General features: G+C 41.6%; 1 long non-coding RNA gene across 1 annotated transcript in view; it reads right to left on the bottom strand.

The window, feature by feature from the left end:
* Positions 1-717: 717 nt before the first annotated feature.
* LOC147662636 (uncharacterized) overlaps positions 718-24,166 on the bottom strand; it is a 63,822-nt gene continuing 40,373 nt past the window's right edge. The window contains exon 4 of the long non-coding RNA XR_015305516.1: positions 718-1,433. This is a non-coding gene — a long non-coding RNA (uncharacterized LOC147662636). The remainder of the gene's footprint in view (positions 1,434-24,166) is intronic.

Genomic DNA, 24,166 nt, shown 5'->3' with positions numbered 1-24,166 from the left:
TCAGTGAGATAAGATTTACGCCTGAAACTTTTTTGGCATACATTGCACTGAGAGTGGTTTTCCCCAGTGTGCATTCTGTCAAATTCTGTGAGATAAGATTTATGGCTGTATCTTTTTTGGCACATGTAACTTTTTTCCCCAACTTCGGTTATTTTGCCTCGAGTGAGGTGAGTTTGAACACTGAATTTGTTTTCACACTCCGTGTTTTTATAAGGTGTATTCCTAGAGTTAATATCTCTACGTTTAGTTTTCTCTTGCTTATATGCCACGGTAAGAGTGAACCTGATTTTAGAGTCGGGCTTGTTTAGATAATTTTCAGCATTTATCCATAAAAGAAATTGTGTGTAGTTTTCTCAACACTTGAATTGAGCAGAATATGTCTGGAAGCAGCCCTGTAACACCTGTTGAAATTTTTCTAGCAGATGATAGTGTTTAGGTAATAGCCTCTCCGGCAGCAACTTATTTTGTGACTGAAGTTTTTCTCAAATCTATTTGTATAGGTTCTTAGCAAGGCAGAAATAAGGTGTTAGTCTGATATTTAATGATTAAACTGATAAGTACCTTTTTGCACTGACGTAATGGCAGTAACTGAGGGCGTTAGAACGGCACAGTACTATTGTGGATCATTAGTCGCAGAACATCAGTTCCTTTTCCCCTGTCTATGTTTGGTGTAAGGTTAAAGTTTGTAGTTCTAAAGACGAGGATTTATTTACATTAGCTATAGCGCAACGGTGCTCCTTTAATGCATTTTTATATTTAACAATATTACATATCACTCCTGCACAATAGATAATGTTGAGGCGATTTACATAGAATTACAGAACAGTACACAATAAAAAGGAAACAATCTGAGATGGTCATGAACACAAAAAAGTGGTGAATTTTTAAGGTTTTTGCAAGGGTCGAGGTGATATATCCCGAGGCAGATAGTCTCAAACTTGCGTAACTGTTTAAAAACGGTTGTTGAACAAAGGTGATTTTCCAATCTTTTGCCTGTTAACGTGTCAGCTTCGGAGTCTTCTTTCAGTGTCTTTTCTTTGATGGTATCCAGAAGAATCCTTTTATTGTAACTTTCTTTTATGCAGTGTGTGCTTCCTCTCTAGAATTACATGATGCTTTAGATGAACGTTATTCTGTCAAGCTGAGGCAATTTGTCTTTCTGATAATATTTCAGATGAGGATGCTGAAGTGGTGTTTCTACATATTTCTGATATTGTGTGCATAGATATGGGTTTGCTCTGGGTTAATGAAATGCAAAATTAGAGACTTCGCTTACAGGTATAGTACTTTCCTCGCCACACTTAGATTTTTGGAAATTGTTTAAACGTAGAATGCTTGATGTCCTTCAATTTTTCAAAATAATCCTTCTTATGGCACTGACATTCAGTTGCTTAGTGCTAAATCTTGCGTTCTTCGTCCGTAATTTCAATCACCTATAGTATTAAAATTAAATAGTTAATACATGTACATTTCCAAAAATATAATTTACAAGCCAAATCAAGGCACAATTTCGAAAATGTTGAGCTGTTTTTCAGACAATGCAGAGTGTAGAATGGTAGCTTGAGAGTACTTGGATGTAGGAGTGAGGATTTGTAGAATTTTCAGCATTTTATTAAGCTCACAAAGGATACATGTACCCTATGGAGTTGTAACATAGAATCCCAAAGGCAGATATTAAAGTCATATGGACTGGCACCAAACTGATGTTAAAAAATATACACTATTAATTAATTTGTAATGCAGATTTCTGGGACGCTAAGGACTCCGCCATGGACAACAGGCATTCTCCCCTGCCCTGAGTTACCACCTACTTGTATCTGCTATCCTGACTTTTGAGCTCTGGCCTCTGCCGCACGCAAATCTATTGTGTGCTGCGAGGACTATGCCAGACCTATCCCTCTACTATGGCCCGAGTATGAACTTAAGGGCAATGAAATTATGGCGTACTTTCATGTGTTCATTTTATTCCACCTGATTATCAGTTGTTAGGTTTTTCTGCACCTGTATTTACTAGGTGCAGAAAATCAGGACGCAATTTTTTTCCAGTCATAAAAATTAAACTGAAAAGACGTATAAGACTCTGGGTGCAGCAGAAGGAGCCAAGACTTATGCTGTTTTCTTTACTAACTGGGGGAAAAACACAATTCTTCCCTCTGTTGGTGTTCACAGTCGTTGTCGGCCTGTGATTCGGCATTGAGTGCAGAGCGTACTGATTAGAGCTGAGAGGCCGAGCCGCGGAGGAGTTAACGAGCAAGAGAAGCGGAGCCTGGGACGACTGCCCGGGTTTGTTTTGTGACCGGTTCCCGCTCCCGAAGGTTTCTCCCGCTTCTCCCGTGTCCTATTATACGGGTGCTTTAAGTTCGACGGATCTGCTTTGGGGGCAGGAACGGCCGCTGCCGGCCCTGCAGTGCTAAGGCACTGCAGGGCCGGCAGGTGCGGCAGCCACTGCAGGGGTCAAATTAGCCTTGGCCTGCGGTGCTGCTGGTGCGGCGGCTGCTGCAGGGCACAGAGGAGCACAGAGGGCCCAGAGGAGCCTTGGCCTGCCGCCTGATTTTACGTATTTACTAAGCATTGAGCAGAGCAGAACTGAGCCGAGGAGTGGAGTGAAGTGCCTACATCTGCTGTCTGTAGTGGGACTGGCTCTGGATCCCGCACTTGCTCCTCAATGATTGCCAACATTATCCCTTGTACTCTTGACAGCGATGAATAGCAACGAACAAGCAATGAACAGTGAGTGGTGAGTGACAAGTGGCAAGAGGTGTGTGGCGTATGGCAAATAGTTAAAGTTGATCAGTCCGTAAGTCGCTGAGCCATTGGAGTCTGTAATAAGTCTCTAATACAAAATCCGAGAAATTATTCAACGGGGAAAGTGACAATAGACTTTGACCCTGTTGAAGCACCCCTCAACCCCTGAATTACTCTGCATGCTACACTACACTCCTACCAGGAGGCCGGATATTAATCAATCGATTAATTAATTAATTAATTAAGTAACCAGCAGCACCGGCGGATTCTGTACTGAGGTGTGCCTTGGGGGTGTTTTCCCTTGGAGGTGTTTTTGTCCTACCAAAGCACCCTTTGGTCTTGTCACTGGCCCGTTTGATTCTCTGAAAGAAGCAAGGCTTCTTCGCCTTAGAGGGTGTATTATGAGGTCAAGAAAGGAGCGGCCACCTTTCCCTCCTATCAAAAGGAAAAGAAAAATACAACAAACACTAATATTAGATACGTTTAAAATGAAACAGGCAGGTGACATACAGTCCTTTAAATCATCTAAGGTCCATACATTTGGGAAACTAGGAAAGTCGCCGTCAAAGTTTGATTTTATGGAAGATCCAACTGGTGCTATGCTAACATTGCTAACTGACCCATGTGATCTTCAAACTCCAATTAAACCACTGAGTAGAACAAATATTATATCCCCTAAGCAAGGAGTAAGTGTACCAGGCCACCCTGAGTCTGAATCTGAAGTCAAATGAATGTCAAATTCAACTAAGGACCAAGTCAACCACTAGGGCCAAATAATGGACCTAAAGATGTTAACTATTCCACTTACTGGTCGTTCACAACAAGAGGACGCAAAATGCACAAATCTAACAATGTGAGATACTCAACAATTACTACCAACTAAGCAGCCAACGCCAATAGAAGAGCTAACGGTATAGGGGAACCGTCTAATTTGGGCCAAAGAAATCAACCAGAGCACGAAGCTCCAAATGAACTAAATGGTGGGGTGAAAATCATATGGGAAGCCAATACCCCACTGATATCGGATCTTACTCTGTCTAAAATTAATTCCGTTCAAAAAACTGGACCAGCCGAAATGTAATCAAAATAACGGATCTCAAATTAATAAGGACGAATACACAGCAATCCAGAAACTCTGCCTCGTTGGAGTACTCCATATCAAAAAGACGTTTTGAATAGTAGTCCACAATTCATTAATTCTTGGAACGAGGGACATGATTTTGAAGGACCACAAAAAGAGGAGTATAAGGACCTATCATTCATAAATGGGCAACAACATAGCCCAGGTACTCAGGTACCTGGAAGTGGGAACGCTGGAGCAATTTGGGATTTATTCTTCAAAACCTCGCAATTAACTCTGGAAGCTTTAACATATCAGTCCAACAAAATCGAGGTCCAAATAGATCTCTTGAGCGCTATAGCATCCTCTGTAACTGGAATTGAGCAGAAGATAACAACGAAAAATAATCTAATAGTAAGGGCACAATCTCAGTCAATATCTACGTATGCAGAGTGTAGTTGTGCCCCACTAATTAACAAATTTGCTACAATTCCGGATATTTTAAAAATGATAATTGACAATGTAAAAGGGAATTTTCCTAATGTGGGAATTCAACCCATCAAGACCGACTGCCCCTCCAAAGATACAATAAAGTGTAAAGACAATACTGTTGTTGTTAAAGAAAAAATAGATGATAAAACAAAAGATCAAGAAGTGATAAACCTATGCTCGACACAATCAACATTGACAGACGCAGCTCCAGAAGTTCATCTATCAAAAAGACAGAGGAAAAAACAACAGAAATCAAGAAATAAAACTTCTAAAAGTATAAAAAATACAAATGCATCAGATATAGTGAGATTGAACACTGGAAACAACCATGACCAAATATCATATAGTGAAGGTGAGGGTAAACAAATGTTACCAACAAAACCCTTTTACCCTCTATTTAATAAGGATCCATCGGAGGTACAAGCAGTTATGAAAAAGTAAATGCTTAAACAAGCAAGCTGATAGTATGGAAATGATAGAGAATGGGAAAATTCAGTCCTTAGAAATGCTGCAAGTGGAGGAAAGTAATAAACAGGTGGAAAATAAGCCATCACAATTGGAAACAAATAGAGCAAAGAGTGAGAGTATAAGAGAGGATGAAACGAATAGAGATTTGTTAAAAACCTGGAAGGATATTAAATTACCACAAGATCTGGGAACCGAAATGAAGCAGTTACATAAACATCGACAATCATAGTCTCAAACTGTTAGAATTCATAATGGAAGGTTAATTGAACATGCTCAAGGTGAAAATAGCCTGCAACAAATTAAATTAAAGAACCCAGATCAAAAAGAAGGAGTGGTGCAGGTAATTCTTACGCCGGAGTATAAATCTAGGGGTAATAATGATATCGTGACTCTTGGGAAAATATTAAAATTGTGTAATGCAGTACCCTCATTAAAGAAAATTAAATGTACCGACATAGAATCAATTCAATTCCTCATAATCAAGAATAATAATCGAGAATCAACATTAGTAATTTGGACATCTTCTACTGCCGCCAGCCTTATTATGCAAGAACATATTCTCTTTCAGGACTGGGGAAAAAAATAACTCTCCTGAAACCTTTCTATCCCAGCCCTTTTGTTTCAACAAAATTACAAAATCATAACCAAATGAGAACCGAGAATAATAAGAAATTCTCAATATTTAAAACAAACATAGGTATGACTAACGGGCATCTTTTAAAATAATGAGAGGAAAAAAATAGGAGAATTATTATTTGACACTGTCAAATTAGGTTGGCTAACAGCAGCCCTCCATAATGTCTGGCAGGAATGACATCTACAATCTGAAGTTCCTTTAAGGGGGCCAAGAATTATGAATGAAAGGGTCAGATTATGTTTGTGGAATATAAATGGCGTTTAAGCAAAGATTCAGAATAACCAATTAGCTACTTTGTGCTGTTTTCAAATAATTTGTTTACAAGACACTTGGGCTTTAGTTCCTTTTAGATTGAAAGGGTATATGGTTATTACTTTAGAAACAAAATGGAGGCAGCACCAAATATGGAGTAGACCAGGACCACGTAGTATCAAAAATATATTTTCTTTTTATTTTTTCATTTATAAGACAGCCAACGCGTTTCACTCCCCAACCATGGGAGCTTCGTCAGGGCAAGGATGTTATTAGATCTTGAGGCAATGGAATGACCTCAATAAATATGTTTGACCGAAACAGTACAGAAGCCGATATCAAAGTTCTGATATCCGGATAATATTATAAACACGTCAAGGGCTTATAAGTAAAAGGCACGATTATCCAAGAAGGTAATATTCCAAAAAATAATGTAAGATTTTCTGGCGTCCAAAGACAGGCACGTGCGCAGACCTTAATAAGCTGCTACCACAAATACTCCACGCGTCCTGTTACTGTAATGTCCCCATGACGGATTCGAGCGAGCGGTGCTGGTTGTCAGATCCGCTGTGGAACTTTTTTCTTTGGATTTTTATATGGTTATTACTCATTAGCTAAGAGAACAAGTAACTATGGCAGACCTTGTGGGGGTTTGGCTATTTCTATATCAACTGAGCTAAAAATGGAAAGTGAAATGGACGTCCCAAGTCAAAAGGATGATCTAATTGCCAAAATACGATACAAGGAACAAAATATAATTAAATCTCTTGTAGTAATCAACGTATATAATTACGAAGAACAATTGCGACCAATTTGATAATTATGATATTGCAGCAACTGGACAATGACACCCAAACTGAGATTATTATTACCGGGGATTATAACATGAATATGCTATGTTCTTACGATAGAGATGTTGAAATACAATGGCAAAACTACTTAGGGTCAATTCCAAGTTTTTCATCAACAATGGGTATGAGGGAACAAAAGAATGAAAAAATCGGCAAGACTCTTGTAAAAGAATTAGAAACCATAGGTCTAAGGGTGCTAAATGAGCAATTTCCCCAAGATTCGCCATCAGCATGGACTTTTCAAGCAGGGTATCATAGGTCTAGAATAGATTATACCATAGCATTGTTGAATCTATTTCATAGCATTTTGTCTTATCAAATAGAGGGAATATATATAAGCGACCACGATCAACAAATAATGGAGTTAAACCTAAATGGCCTAAGATTTAAAAAATATACAACACTTCTGGGAGAAATAATGAAAGTAAATTATAAGAAACTATATTGGTCAGATAACACCAAAGATTCTATTACAAACACTGGGCAGGCAATTGTTGATTTTCACTTCGAAGGATAATATTCGAATGCTGTCGAAAAATGGTCTCTCTTCACAAAGCAATTAATTACCAGTCAATCTCAATAATATGCTAATAAAGGTCAGTGGAGGAAAAAACACAGCATGTTCATTGGTGAAAATTTCGTTTGAAAGCCATCAATTAAAAAAAGGACGTAACAGAATCCTGAGATTGGTAAAAAAAAGTTCGAAGTTAATTTAATTTACAGAGTAAAACCTAAAAAGATAAATAGAGGAGTAAAGAAAATGGTCTGGAAAGACAAAATGCAAGAAAAGCAATAGTTGTGGGCAAAAGCTCTATATGCTTGCAAAAGGAGTAAGTCAAGAGGCTTCTGGATTGTATTAAACAAACTGAGTAGATCTAGTAGGAAATCTACTTCATCAACAGTAACTGAATCTGAATGGGTATCGTTCATAGATATGCATTTGAATCCTACTCCTAACATGGCTGTGAATTCTACTGATTGGGCTATAAATGGAATAGGAGGAGAAAAGAATAATAACTCAGTAGCGATAACAGAAAACCAAGTATGTAAATTAATGCAGAATCAGAGATCCAATGGTGCCCAAGGCCCACATGGAATTCCCGCTGTGTTGTATAAGGAGAAAGCATCATCTTGGTCGAGCTATCGAACACCAGTATTTAATCATGCTCTCCAATCAAGAACCGTCCCCGAGGTATGGAAGGGATCTATCATTTCTCCTATATATAAAAGTTGGGACTGGTCCCTCCCATCCAATTACAGATTAATTACGCTCCAAGATATTGAAGCTAAATTAGTTGCATCGGTTCTACTTAAGGAGTTAATTGATTGGGCTAATGAAAACCATTTAATTCCACCGAACCAATCAGGTTTTGTACACGGTCAAGGTACAACAACAAATGTGTTAACACTGGGAATTTTAAAGGAAAAATATAAAACAAAAAAACAGCCATTATATTTATGTTTCGTTGATTTTAAAGCTGCTTTGACTGCATAAATAGGCAGATTTTATGGAGGAAACTGGATCGTTATGGCATTAGCTCCAGCCTTTTAAATGCAATACAATTGTTAGATACTGATACCTGGACAAGAGTCCGGCTAGGGAATGGCTCAAAGCTTTAGAGGAAAATTTTAAAAACTCAAGGCCTAAAGCAAGGGTGTGTTTTAGCTCCATATTTATTTAATCTATTTTTATCAGACTTTACCCTTGCAATGAACAATGAGTTAGCAGACTCACCAAAGCTGGCTGAGAAACAAATATCAAACTTATTATACGCTGATGACGTCGTCCTGCTAAGCCAAACAAGGATAGTACGGCAGCGATAAATAAACAAAACATCAATGTATTCAATTGAGAACAAAATGACAATAAACGAAAACAAAAACAAAATTAATGGAAGTCAGTACCAAGAATCGGAAGGGCAGTCAATACAAATGGTACCACCAAAAGCGAGAGCTAGAAAAAGTTCAATGTTATAAATTTCTTGGGATACTGTTTGACATGAAAGGATCTTTTTCATATCATAAAATGGAGATGAAGAAAAGAGCCAAAAGTCTACAAGGGGCTTTTCGCCTACTTTATAGCTTCTTGGGAGGCCCAACTTTTACCCCATTAATAAAAGTAATAAAAGCGAAATTGCTCCCGAGCCTTATATGGAAGTGAAATACTCGTGGCTTGATGCCGCCCAGGCGGCGTGCTCCAGCCCTGAGACGCTGGCGCTGCTTTGCCAAAAGCATACCGAATTCTCGGATGAAGCCGGCTGTAAACTGTCCTTCCTTGGTAGAGAGGGTCGAGCGTGCAGCTTTGGGGAGGTTATCGCCCATGTTTTGCCATCGCCATGGAGTCCCTGGCTGCCAGGCTACGGCAACACCATACACACAGGGGCATTGGTTTCCCTTCCCGCTCTCTCCTGGTCTCAATGTATGCGAATGATGTCACCCTATATGTCCGCCACCCCAAGGAAAATCTTAGCCCCCTGGTTCGGGAAATCATAAATTTTGGCGGGCTTTCGGGCATCCAGATGAACTGGAGTAAGTCGGTCCGATTTCCCCTGACTGATGCTACTGTTCCCTTCACACCGGACTTTCCATTTGTGTGGGCATCCAGCCCCACGTGCTAGTTGGGCATCTGGTTAAGTAGGGATTTGGATGAATTGTGGAGGTAGAACTTAAGGTGGGCTGTTGATTGGCTTGAATCGAGAATCTCTTCGTGGAGCCGACTGCCGCTATCCTTGGCTGGCCGTATCGCCATAGCAAAAATGGTGGTCCTGCCTAAATTTCTCTATCTCTTCTTGAACATACCTATCCCCCTCACCTCTCATTTCTTTCGCAAACTTCGCTCTCTAGTCATTTTGCGTATTTGGGCAGGTGAACAACCCAGGGTGGCCTACAATATCCTCACCCTCCCTATGTCTGCTAGTGGGATGGGTGCGCCTGACTTTCGGATCTACGCCTGGACTCAACCCACCCCATGGAATTGACATTTTGGAGGCCGACTGGTTGTAATCAAACCAAAAAGTTGTCCCCGAATTACCGGCTCCGCCTGATCCACTTCAAGTACTTGCACAGACTGTACCGCACCCCAGTGAGGCTCCACCGGTTCGGGCTCACCCCCGGAGATACTTGTATGTGTTGCGCTGCTCCCGCTGCAGACTTTGCCCATTAGCTTGGCTCTGCCCCAAGGTCTCTGAGTTCTGGCAGGCGGTGTGCTCCACCGTCTCTGACATCACCGGTACTGCAGTGCGCCCAGACCCTCCCCTGTGCATTCTTGGCTTTGTTAAGTTTTGCCCTGATGCTTCCCGCCGCCTGATTTCGATGCTTTTGGTCCTCGCCAGACGTAGGGTGGCCATGTGTTGGGGTCGGCGGCCTGCTCCTAGGATCTAGAGTAGGTTGGAGGATGCCTATCGATGCCAGACTCCTCTCTGAGTTTTGGGATTTAATTCTGCCAGGTCCCGCCCTGTCGACATTTGGGCCCCACTGGTCGCCTATCTCCTTTTCCCGCTCCTCTCCGCTACCTCTTGCGCGCTCCCCGCCGGGCCTGGGTCAACAGCGGCCGACAGGGTTGGTTAGTGAATGCTCCCACCTCCCCTATTTCCCATCAGCGCATCTGCTGCTTTAGACTTTCATATGTTATTGTGCTTCTATGCGTGCTTCCCTTTGGGAGGCTGTAGCCCTGGACTGTGGTTCTGTGACTTTAACATTCCTGGTTTTACTGAATTGCTATAAACGTAACCCAATTGCAACTCAATGTCTGTATTGTAATTTATCTTGCTACCGCGTGCGGCGGTTCTGCACGGTGTATTGTGTCTGCCATGTTGATATTCCTTAATAAAGGTTTTTGAAAATAAAAAAATGTCACTTTTAAAAGACAAAGAAGTGTTTATTAAGAGATCCCACGCATGGATGTTGGTCCAGGAATATACAAGTCTTAAGGTCCAGCCATATTTAGAAATACCATGGTCTCTACAAACCAAAAACACCTTTATGAAAGCACGATCCGGCAACTTACCTGGCTTAAAACATGTACCCCTAGATGCATCAACGTTGTCATTTGCGATTCCTTAATTGCGAAAAATAAGGAATCGCAATTAAGGATTCGCAAATGGCAATGCATCATTAAATTCGCAATTTTATTGGAATTCGGTAAAAATCGCAATTTTTACCGAATTCCAATAAAATTGCGAGTTCCAAATAGCGAATCCGATATTCCCATTCATTCCTATGTGCTGAAATGCCCATAGGAATGAATGGGAATTGCGAATTCGCAATTTCAATTCGGAATGCATCAAAGCCTTTCAAGGGTGGAGAGGGGGGTCCAAAGGACCCCCCCCTGCACTCATGAAATGCACTTTTACATGTGAGTTACATACACACATGTCCTAAGGACATGTGTGCCTGTAACGTACACGTTTAAAAAATGCATTTTCATGCGTTTTTAAACATTTTTGCAAATTACCACGAAGTTCAACTTCGTGGTAATTTGCATTTGCAATTTTGGAAATCGCAAATGTTTTGGGGATGATGCATTGCTGTTAAGGAATCGCAAATGTGCGATTTCTTAACAGCAATCGCATTTTTTGGAACTCGCAAAAAAAGCGATTTCCAAAAAATGCTTGATGCATCCCAGTAACCAATTTAGGAAGTGCAAAAGGCCGATTTATGCGAATCGCACCGTTTGCACTTCCTAAAAAGGTTGATGCATCTGGGCATTAGTGCCCTGGTTGAGAACATCTAAGCCGACTATGCCACCTATAGGACGAAAGTATTTTGCATTTTGTTTGTGTATGTGTTCTAATGATGGCGGAAAGAAAACGATATTTGAAAAACTGCTTCACTGGCAGAGGTGTTCGTATCTGCAGACATGCCATGATAGTTTTTTTTAGACCATCGAATATTAAAATGAACGCCAATTTTACTAAATTTTTAATACTTGTTAAAAAGAAGTTGGATACTTGAGAGTTGCCCACAGGAAATCTAGAAGTCTAAGATAATTAAGGACAACATTTAGTAATATTTTTATATCACACATCAATTACAGAAATGTTAATTGTCACAATTTATATCAAGTCCTGGAAAGATGACGATCTGATGTAATGTCTATAAATTGTGTTTATGTTATTTAAGAAAACTAATTTGGATTTTTTGAAATTTTAAAATCGTTGGTCTGTATTTAAATTGGTGTGTTTCCTTTAAGAATGCAGTAATTGTACGATTTTTGTTAATCATGCAATTAAAATTTACCTTACTCCCTCTGTTAGAAAATGCTTTCCCTTTCAATCCCCTGCTTCACCTATCTCCCCCAACCAACCACATGCATATATCTACCACCTGCTTAAAACAAGTGGTAAATAAAAGCAGAAAAACACTATGAAATAGTGAATGGCATGTGGTTTGACAGGCAGAAGAATCTGTTCCTGGTGGCAACTGCCCAGTCCGTGGCATCAAACTTGTAAATGGACGTTACTGGGGTAAATCCACCACAAAGTAAAAAAACAACAATTACATGAGATTTTGCTGCCACTCCAGTACTGTGCAACTTCTAACAAGGGACTATGAGAGGTCTTGGACCGGTCCTGTGACCTGGAGGGTCACACCAAGTGTTCCCTTATTTAAGGCAGAGGACTGTCATGGGTTTAACAGCTAGAGCGGTGGTGGCAATGCACCCTGTTGTAAGGATCCATAGCCTAATGTGATCTTTGCATCATGGTCAGTGGAGTGGCATCCTACTGACACACACATGTAATTCTACATTTCTATACATGTGCCCAAACTTTGCGCTAACATCAAGTGCGTGTTTAGGGTGTTGGTGTGCGTAGGTTAAATGCAATCAATCAATCAATCAAAGACATTTATAGAGCGCACTACCTACACGTAGGGTCTCAAGGCGCTATGTAATGCAATGTGAGAGTGCGACAGAGTAAACCGCTAGTCTAAGGGACACCCCCCACCACCAACCTCAAGACTCTCCCAATAGTTCAAGGCAGAAAATAATACTCTACGACAACGTGATTGTTGAGGCCCAGTTGGATGATTGTGTGCTGCCAACCGAGCCGTTCAAGGCTGCATTTGCCAAACTCCTAACACAACAGGGTCTGAATCTACTGGCTTCCTGGAAAGCCTGAGTTCGGTTTTTAGTGGCTGAATTCCTGACTACTCTGTGTCTGAGGTCCATGAGGGACTACACTTACTCAAGTGTCGAACACCCTATCTGAGCTTACGCCTGTGGTCCAGCCGGCCACAGTGTGGGCTCAATTGCTGACGGCCGGACCTCCAGGGAGCTGCACTTACCGACAGGCCAGCTGTGACTGCTACCTTGGGACTGCTGATCTTCAGGCAACTGCAAAGAAAAGACAGAGTGGGTGCCCTACTGAATGCAGTCCTACCTCCAGGACAAAAGCACTCCACAAAAGCCTGCTGGTGGGTCACTGCTCTCTCAAGTGTTTGGGCGTGCCATTCAAATGCCGGGAAACAGGAAAGAGACCCAGACAAGACTGACTCATCCTGTGAAAGGGTAAAACGCTTACAACAGAACACAACACGCATTGGGGTGACTGGAGTGACAGAACTGCACCTATACTATATTCATGATACTCCTAAATGCTCTTAGAGGGTAAGGGGGTATCAGAACCGGACGCACCTGTCTGCAGCACATGGTAGTCTGGCATGCCTGCACTATCTTTTCACCCAGACTGTCCATAAAGTTGATTTTAGTGCCGCTACACACATAGCAGGGGGAATCTCAGACCATTCGCTGGTGGAGGTGCAACTCGATGGTCCGGTTGTGGACTTCATCCTACCCCCAAGGGTTGATCTGGGATATTTATAAGACAAGAAGTTCAAAGCTCATATGAGAGATGGAGCAGACCTCTATTTTAAGGAAAACGGGCGGCCTGTTGAATCAGCTTGCATGCTACAGGGTGAATTTAAGACAGTGATTCGAGGCCAGACACAAGCCTTGATTGGGGGAATGCCGAAGGAACGTAAATTGAAGTACGAGGCTGAGGACAAGGAATGTGCTTTCCTGGAGGCACACTCGGCAGGTGGGGAATCAGTTTCTCTCCCATTACACCATCAACTGAAGCAGCACACATTAAGAGCACTAATGGAAAATAGCGGGCACTCATGCGCTGGCTACCCAGAATTGTCTCTATGATGTCGGTGATAAAGCCAATGAGTTGCTTGCATGGTGTTACGGGTGCGGCAGGAATAGGCAACACGCTGATCTTAGTCTTAGTGGGTTTTATTTTGATATACAACGAGTCTGAGCTTTTCTTCTTAGTTGTTATCTTTCCTCTCGGGGAACGACTTCTCGCGGTCTTCCTAATCCCAGATTCCGCCGACGATGCTCTATGCTCCCTGTCGAGTCTTCTCCGCGGAATAGGATCTTCGGTTTCCGTCTTGCCGCTCGTTGGAAAACAGGGAAAAAGATAACGGGTATAAGTGGTCTGTTTGCTCTGTCTAATTGCTGCAAGGGTAAGGGAGTGAGGACCAAACTACCGGTGACACACAAGTAAGCTATTGCCGGCGTGAGGGGTTTAGTGCTCAGGGAAGGGGGTACCAGGAAAACGGGGGATATCCCAGGTTTAATCGGTACCAACTGCTTTACGTTTGACCCAGCCCCTGAGTTTATCCCGTACCTGGTTGAGCCATACACCTCCCGCGGGTGTATGGCTGGGCGGCTCGTGGGGTCAGTGGCTTCCTGGCTTCTCGTCCTCCGCGTCCTCTTCAACGACTCTTTGTCTTCTCTCTTCATATGCTGCCAAACTCCGCTCTGCTCCGTCTCTCGCTCCGTCTCCGCTCCGCTCCTCCGTCTGCTCCCTCCGGGTGAATAAACACCCACCTGATTCGTTGTCCCTGGAATAAGACGTCTCCGTGGCCTGTTGTGACTCCTCCCACTCGTATTCCCAGTCAGCATTAAAGGGCCAGTGTTCCGATTGATTGTCTACCTTTGTGTCGACGTTCTGTAGAGAGTACAATGAGTGAGAGGTAGTGGTGGCCAATTGATCATTTGCATTTTGTCTATATTCCTGTGCTTGTGACGACCCCAGGTTGTTACATACCTCCCCCTCCGGACACTCACGATCGGTGAGTGGGTGACGGGATAGAAAGTCTGCCCCCACATTCTCAATGCCTTTCCGGTGATGAATGGAAAAAGTGTACGGTTGTAGCGATAAGAACCATCGTAGGACTCTAGCGTTTTTAGCTTTATTGCGGGCTATCCACAGTAGTGGTGCATGATCTGTGAAGAGGTCAAAATGCCGTCCTTCGAGGTAGTACGCCAATTTCTCAATGGCCCACTTGATCGCGAGGCATTCCTTCTCTATAGTGGCATATTTCAATTCCCGGGGAAAGAGTTTCCTGCTAACATACAGGATCGGGTGGTCATGCCCATCACACCCTACTTGGGAAAGCACTGCCCCAAAGCCGTAATCCGATGCATCCGTGTGCAACGAAAAAGGGCGAGAGAAATCTGGGGAGGACAACACTGGAGTTGAGGTAATGACGGACTTCAATTATGCGAAAAGCCTCTTGCATTTGTTCCGTAGGACGAACTGGAGTAGACGCCTTCCCTTTTTCTTTTAAGGCATCGGTAAGGGGTGCAGCTATATCCGCAAACTGTGGAATAAACCGTCGGTAGTAACCAACAAGACCTAAAAAAGACCTCAGCTCCCTCCTAGTCGATGGAAAAGGAGTGTCGGCAATTGCCCTCACCTTTTCAATTTGCGGCTCAATCAGTCCATGTCCCAAAACATAACCAAGGTATTTGACCTTTTGAAACGCCAATTTGCATTTCTTAGCGTTCACAGTAAGACCTGCGTACCGTAGAGTCCGCAATACCGTGGATAGGTGCCTGAGATGGGTCTGCCAATCTGGACTGTAGATGACAATGTCGTCCAGATAAGCAGATGTGAAATCAAATAACCCAGCCAGAACAGTGTTCATCAAACGTTGAAATGTAGCCGGCGCCCCATGGAGGCCAAACGGTAGTACAGTAAATTCAAAATGACCCTCATCCGTCGAGAAGGCAGTCTTTTTGATGTCTTCCTGCCGTAGGGGAACTTGCCAATACCCCTTAGTTAAATCGAGGGTAGATATGTATTTAGCGTTGCCCAGTTTTTCTATTAATTCACCACTCTGGGAATGGGATATTCATCGAAGAGCGAGATGTCATTCAAAGCACGAAAGTCCATACAAAACCTCCGACTGCCGTCAGGTTTAGGGACCATAACAATGGGACTGGATCAATCACTTTTGGAGGGACGAATCACTCCCAACCGAAGCATTTCCTCCACTTCAGATTTAATAGCTGCTCTCCTGGCTTCGGGGACTCTGTAAGGTTTAATCCTAACTTTCTTGTCAGGTGGGGTATCAATACAATGTTCAGCAAGAGACGTTCTCCCTGGGCGGCTTGAAAAAACGTCCCCATAATTCACCAGCGTATTTCTCAGTTCCAACTGTTGCTGGGTCTGTAATTCCTCATTGTGTACCAGCAGGTCAATGGTCGAGCTATCTGATCATGATCCGTCTGTCAAGTGAATGTCGGCGGGGGGCGGGCCCAACCACTTTTTCAAAAGGTTAATATGATATTATTATTATTATTTATGAAATTTGGTAAAGCGCGAACAAATGCCCGGAGGCGTCTCGGCGCTATAGCATTGCAACAGGATCTCCACTGAGTGTGTAAAGCAGAGGGGACGGATTAATTGTTAAAAAGCCAGGTTTTTAAAAGTTTACGGAAGGACCAGAGAGTGGGGCAGGTTCGAATTGACTGATGGAGAGTATTCCATAGTTTTGGGGCAGAAACCAGGAATCGACGGTCTCCCCAGGAGACCGTTTTAGTGCGAGGCACCACTAAGTCATTCAGAGCGGAGGATCGCAGAATCCTCGAAGGACAGTAGGGGGTTAATTGGTCTTTAAGGAACTGAGATCCTTGTCCATGGAGAGCTTTGTACACAATACAAAGCGCTTTGAACTTGACCCTGGTTCTGATAGGAAGCCAGTGTAGTTTCCTGATGGTATCTGTAGCTGACATGTGTTTAGGAATTCTGGCAATCAGTCTTGCAGCCGCGTTCTGTATTGTTTGCATTTTATCGAGTACCCTAATCTGGGAGTTTACAAAGAGGCCGTTACAATAATCCAGAGTGGACAGCACTAGGGAACTTACCAGAGTTTTTACGGCAGTTTCAGGTAGGAAAGGGGTTATTTTCCTAATTAGACGTAATTTATGAAACGCAGAGGAGGCTACCTGGTTAGCGTGAGCAACATAGTTGAGTTGGTCGTCAAAGATTACTCCCAGGTTTCTTACTTTGGGCGTTGGCTTGGGCACAGTTCCAAATGATGCAGGCCACCAATCGGGTGACCAGCTTGGATTGAGTTGTCCGAAGATAACCACCTTGGTTTTGTCCGAATTGAGCTTTAAGCAATTGGAGGACATCCAGTCTCCAATTGCCAACATACAGTCCTTGAATCTCTATGACTGTTGTTTATTGAGACCGATCTGCAGTTTATAGCTAGTGCGGCCAATTACTGCGACTACTTTATAGGGGCCCATCCATTCGGCCTTAAATTTATGTGAGAAGGAAGGCAGTAGAACTAAGGCCCAGTCATCTACATTGAGCTGTCTCCCCTTTTTACCCTTGTCATAAGCAGACTTTTGGCTATGTTGGCTTGCCATAAGATGATCCATCGCCAAATCCCTTAATTTCCCCAGTTTAGCTTTTCGGGCATTGGCGTAATCAAGGGTTGTAGTTATTTCCTCTGCATTTTCGTTAACCCCTGGTCATTTCTAACAGGGAGCGGGGTTGACGGCCGTACAGCAGTTCAAAAGCCGAGATCCCCATACTGCTCTGTTTCTGCGCCCTGATGGCGTATAATGCTAGGGGTAACATTGTATCCCAATCACTCCCGCTGACTTCCATCATCTTACGGAGGGTTGCTTTCAGGGTACGGTTGTAACGTTCCACCAGTCCGTCCGTCTGAGGATGGTAAACAGAGGTACGGATCTGGTGGATGTCCAACTTATTACAAATTTCCCTCATCAACTTGGAAATGAACGGAGTACCCTGGTCCGTCAAAATCTCTTTTGGGAAACCAACCCTGCTAAATAACTCAATCATTTTATTTCCCACCTGTTTCGATTTGGCTGCAGATAAAGGAAATGCCTCCGGAAACCTCGTAGCATAGTCGACCACGACCAGGATGTGTTGGAACCCTTTTTTTGTCTTGGTCAACGGACCTATCAGATCCATGCCAACCCTTTCGAAAGGCTTCCCAATGACTGGCAATGGCTGCAAGGGCACAGCTGGTGGTCTGACCATATTCATCTTCTGGCATATTTCACACTTTCTACAATAAGACTCAGTATCCTTATAAATCCCAGGCCAAAAAAATTGCCTGAGAATATTCTGAGTTGTTTTTTCAGCGCCGGTGTGGCCGGCAACAATGTGGCTGTGTGCAAAAAAAAGACTTGCTCTCTATAAGATACAGGTACTAGAAGTTGAGCAGAACCCCCCTCCTTTCCAATTCTATACAATAGCTCATCCTGTATGATGAACCCGGGAAAATCTTTAGAATCTACAGCTCTTTGGTGGGCCTGGTCCCACGCATTGAACAGGGTTGGGTCACTAATTTGTGCAAATTTAAAACTTTTATCCGAAACCCACGGGTCTTGAGAAAGAACCGTATGTACTGGTTCATTCCGCGTGTCCGTGGACCCAAAACCTCTAGACCCCCGGTCTGTGTCCTCCAAATGGTCTACTTCTTCCAATATAGTAGAGGCTATACTTTCACAAATGAGTTGTGCCACTCGATCTCCTTTATTGACCCGAAATGTCTCAGGCCCAAAGTTAAACAGGAGTTTCACAACATTACCCCTGTAGTCTTCATCCACAACACCCGGCCCCAACGTCAATAAAATATTTAGCGGCTAAGCCTGAACGAGGAGCGATCCTGCCATAGCACCCTGTGGGGACTGCTATTTGTAAGTCCGTTTTGATCAGTGCTTTCTCTCTACATGGTATTACATAGTCATATGCGCTGTATAAATCGTAACCTGCTGCTTTTGACGAGCCCTTCGTGGGAGACATTGCATTTTTAGTCAATTTTACAAAACTAAGGCTATTCACCTGTGGACGTTCCTTTAGTTCAGTATGCTTATTATCGGTGTGTCCCTGAATTGCCAGCTTGTCTTTAAACATATTCAAGAAGCTAGGGTTATCTGTTCCAATGATCAGATCTTCCGGTAAATTGTCCATCACCTCCACCCTTACCGCTTGTGTGGTTCCTGCCGTTGACTCTATGATAATGTCGGCAATTGGGTAGGGTCTGATATCCCCATGTACACATTTAATGTTACCGAGTAAATAGGGTTAGCGAGGAGCACTCCGTGATTTTCAAATTTTGCCTGATTTTGGAAATGGTGCCACGATTAATCAGGATAGTCACTCCTGGAATCTGTAATCTGGTTATGCTGGGTATTTAACCCACCTAATCGTGCACTGTTCACCTGGTGCTCCGCACCTTAATTATTTGATATACTCTTAACAACCTCTTTCTTGTTTGTCAACCTTATTTTTATTTTAGTTTCCGTTATTGCATCTTTGTTTTATCTTTTTTTCTTTGTTTATAATATCAACACATTGTTCACTTTCTCAATTATACATAAAGTAACATTATTACATTTTCACTTGTAACATGTATATATCCATACAAATGTTCACAAAAAGCCCAATGCATTTCGGCACCTCTGTGGTGCCTTCATCAGGGGCAACTCTGAAAATAAAAGAAATATACATTCTGTAAACGTCTCTTCTTAGGTGTTACATGGGGGTGTGAACTAAATTAAATCAATGTCGTACCTGTAATCTACCACTGTAGATATACCTGTGTTCTTGCCTCTGTCAAAATGCACTGCATGAATTACAAAAAAAGTAAACAAAAACCAGTCACGTCTTATATACAAAACCTTGGTATCTGGCTGTGTGCCTATCCTGCTTAAGTAAACATACCTGATTTATGTTCTTTGTGTTGCCTGAAACAATAAACAAAACCTGTCAAAAACCTCGTCAAAGAACTCTACTCATACCGCTTAAAAAAAGAAGAAAGGATGCTTAGAATCATAATTCCAAGAACCCTACCTTATCTTCTATATTCCTGTTCTCCTAAAAGTCGAAAAAAACGAAAAATCACTAAATAAATGTTATGTGCTCTATCCCAAACTGTTGTATTACGTCTTTATACTAAGGTTCCCGTACCTGTTATGTCGAAAATCTGCTCAGTAACGAAAAACCGCAGCCCTGTGATTGCTGTTACACCCAGGAAATGGGTGTACTTCATTTAAACTTCGCGTACTCCGCCCGATGGTGGGGTCATAAAGATCAAAAACGGACTACCGCCTACCAGATGTCTTCTAGTATGGGCGCCATCTTAATCTGGGAGGAAGTTGTTAGAAAACAACTCATTTCATGCATAAGTTGTGCGTAAAAATTAAAGTTAACCATAGCGTATCTCATCATCTATATTGTGCTCTCATAGAACGCTAAAAAAGCGAAGATCTTCATGTTAATTCACCTGATCGGTCCTACACGGACTCCGTGTTGATGTGAACGGTACTTGCTTGAAAAGTCTATAACGAGCGATCGTGTTGCTAAGCAACCCACAATTTTGTGTGGTCTATTGAAATCCCATAGACACCCCTCGGGTGTAAAACTTAATTTCTGCCTACTAGTCCTATAAGTTCTAACTGACAATTGCTAGCATAAACCAACTATCTGATCCCTCTGTGTATTTAATGAAACCATTGGTTGCTAGGTGATGTCCTGTGTCTGTGTGTTGTGGGGCATATGTTTACAATCAACAAACCTATTTCATACAGTTGATATGCATAAACAATATTTTTAAATACTTTGTTTATGTTGTCAAACAACCAGTCCCTTCAATGTCATATTACTTATGTTCATTCTTTCTAATAAACTATCTTGTTAATAAACATTTTAGTTTTCAATTATGAACCTAAGGAGATGTTGTTAGCCCATGAGAATCACGCTTATTTTGTTTACTCTTGTTATTCTCAGTTTGTGAAAAACTCTTGATTTCAATGTATATGGGATGATTGTATGCTTAGCTTAAGTCTCGTTTGTCAGCTTGATATAAACTGGATTATGTCCTTACAGATAACAAGATAAATCATATTTATCATTTAGTCCCGTAGGTGCTAAAGTTTTTAGATATTTAATCCAAAATAATTCTCGTATCTTCAATCTTTGGTGATTGTCAATTCCTTGTTGAATCTTTAACTGTTCTATAATGAGAAATCTTAGTTGCGAAATAGTGTGTTTCTCTGTCATCCAATGAAGTACCAGTGGTGAAGTGAGATTCTGATTCCGGATTCTACTTTTGTGTTCTGTAATCCGTGTTTTCACTTTACGCTCCGTCTTCCCAATGTACATTTTGCCACATGGGCATTTGATTGCATATACAACATTTTGTGTGTTGCAGTCGCTGGTATGTTTCAGGTGTATGATTTTGCCAGTGGTTGGATGTGTACATATATTTCCTGTAATCACATTGTTACAATTGGTGCAGTTTAGACATCTCATGGTACCCTTGTATTCTGCTGGTAATGTAAGATGTGGTTTATATTTTAGTCTTGCTCTTAAATTTGATCCTCTAGTGTACGCATGTAGAGGGAGATCTTTGAAAATGCCATGCAAATCTGGTTCTACAGACAATAATTCCCATCTTTTGTTGATAATTTGTCTGATTTTTGGTGATAGAGTTGTGTATTTGGTTACAAATACCATTCTGTCATGTATTTTCTTTTTGCTGGGTTTTAGTAAATCCTCTTTGTTCATTGTTTGTACTTTATTTAGTTGTTTTTCTAGTACTTCTACTGGATATCCTCTTTCTTTGTATTTTTGAACCTGTTTACTTAGTGTTGTTTGGCTGACTTGTGTATCAGAGCATATACGTTTAATTCTTATGAACTGGGACACTGGTAAGTTCTGGATGAGGATCCTGGGGTGAAAGCTCGTATACATCAGTGCACTGTTCCGATCTGTCGGCTTGGTATATAATGCAGTTTCAAACCCATGTGGTGTTTTTGTGATCCTTACATCCAGGAAGTCGATGACTTCGTCACTTATCTTATGAGTGAATTGAATTCTGGTATCCACTTGATTCAATGAAATTATCAGTTGTTCGAGAGTTTCCTGTGTGTCGTCCCAAATTAAGAAGACGTCATCAATGAAAAGGCTGTACATTTTCACATGTGACCATTCTTTCCTTGACATCAGATTATTTGCCTCGTATTGAGCCATGAAGGTATTCGCGTAGGCAGGGGCCCCTGCAAAGCCCATGGAAGTTCCATTTAACTGTGCATAGTATTCATTCTTCCATGAGAAATAGCTGTTATAGAGACAAAATTTCAATAATTGTAGCAAAAATATTTTTTTGTTTGTGGGTAGATCTTCCATTTTTAGCAGTGCCCATTCAATAGATTCCAATCCGGCATGATGAGGTATAGAGGTGTAGAGTGCCACCACGTCAATGGTGCACATAATCCAATGTTGTTGAAATCCTTCCTCTAACCATTTCAATTTGTTTAGAAAATCGTAATACGTATGTAAGACCCCCATTGTTGAACAAACTGTTGTAAAAAATGATCAATGTATTTACCAAGGGGGTCAAAAATTGACCCGCACCCTGATACAATTGGTCTTAATGGAGGGTTTGTTGGGTGTTTATGGATCTTTGGGATCATGTAAAGAATAGGTCGTCTGGGGTTCTTTTGTGTTAGGTAAGCTGAAGTCGGTTCATCAATCCATTCTTCATCTGTTGCTGTTTTCAGAATGTTATTTAACATTTGTTGTAGTGATGTTGTTGGGTCCGATGGTAATTTGAGATAAGTGTTATCATCTGCAACATGTTCATTGACTTTTTGATCATAAAAAACCGTATCCATTAGTACCAGGGCTCCGCCCTTATCAGCTGGTTGTATTGTTAGTGTGGCATTGTTAGCCAGATTTTTTATTGTGTTTTGCTCTGATTTAGTTAAATTGTTATGTCGCCTTCGTTTGTAGTCTAACTCTTGTAGATCCTTTTTGACCATTATTTCGAAAGTGTCCAGCATCTTATGTGACACGAGTGCTTGAAACACACTCTTTGGTTTGAATTTTCTCATGGTGTTATCTTCTGTGTGCTCAGTTGGTTCAACCACGTTTTCAAAATAATGTCTTAGTTGCAGATGATAACACTTATCTCAAATTACTATCGGACCCAACAACATCACTACAACAAATGTTAAATAACATTCTGAAAACAGCAACAGATGAAGAATGGATTGATGAACCGACTTCAGCATACCTAACACAAAAGAACCCCAGACGACCTATTCTTTACATGATCCCAAAGATCCATAAACACCCAACAAACCCTCCATTAAGACCAATTGTATCAGGGTGTGGGTCAATTTTTGACCCCCTTGGTAAATACATTGATCATTTTTTACAACAGTTTGTTCAACAATGGGGGTCTTACATACGTGATACGACAGATTTTCTAAACAAATTGAAATGGTTAGAGGAAGGATTTCAACAACATTGGATTATGTGCACCATTGACGTGGTGGCACTCTACACCTCTATACCTCATCATGCCGGATTGGAATCTATTGAATGGGCACTGCTAAAAATTGAAGATCTACCCACAAACAAAAAAATTTTGTTGCTACAATTATTGAAATTTTGTCTCTATAACAGCTATTTCTCATGGAAGAATGAATACTATGCGCAGTTAAATGGAACTTCCATGGGCTTTGCAGGGGCCCCTGCCTACGAGAATACCTTCATGGCTCAATACGAGGCAAATAATCTGATGTCAAGGAAAGAATGGTCACATGTGCAAATGTACAGCCGTTTCATTGATGACGTCTTCTTAATTTGGGACGACACACAGGAAACTCTCGAACAACTGATAATTTCATTGAATCAAGTGGATACCAGAATTCAATTCATTCATAAGATAAGTGACGAAGTCATCAACTTCCTGGATGTAAGGATCACCAAAACACCACATGGGTTTGAAACTGCATTATATACCAAGCCGACAGATCGGAACAGTGCACTGATGTATACGAGCTTTCACCCCAGGAGCCTCATCCAGAACTTACCAGTGTCCCAGTTCATAAGAATTAAACGTATATGCTCTGATACACAAGTCAGCCAAACAACACTAACTAAACAGGTTCAAAAATACAAAGAAAGAGGATATCCAGCAGAAGTACTAGAAAAACAACTAAATAAAGTACAAACAATGAACAGAGAGGATTTACTAAAACCCAGCAAAAAGAAAATACATGACAGAATGGTATTTGTAACCAAATACACAACTCTATCACCAAAAATCAGACAAATTATCAACAAAAGATGGGAATTATTGTCTCTAGAACCAGATTTTCATGGCATTTTCAAAGATCTCCCTCTACATGCGTACACTAGAGGATCAAATTTAAGAGCAAGACTAAAATATAAACCACATCTTACATTACCAGCAGAATACAAGGGTACCATGAGATGTCTAAACTGCACCAATTGTAACAATGTGATTACAGGAAATAATGTACACATCCAACCACTGGCAAACTCATACACCTGAAACATACCAGCG

This window comes from Lissotriton vulgaris, unplaced genomic scaffold, assembly GCF_964263255.1.
Source record: "Lissotriton vulgaris unplaced genomic scaffold, aLisVul1.2 SCAFFOLD_1267, whole genome shotgun sequence".
Lineage (NCBI taxonomy): Eukaryota > Metazoa > Chordata > Amphibia > Caudata > Salamandridae > Lissotriton > Lissotriton vulgaris.
Note: the sequence above shows the minus strand (reverse complement) of the source record. Positions and strands in the feature narration are given on the sequence as shown.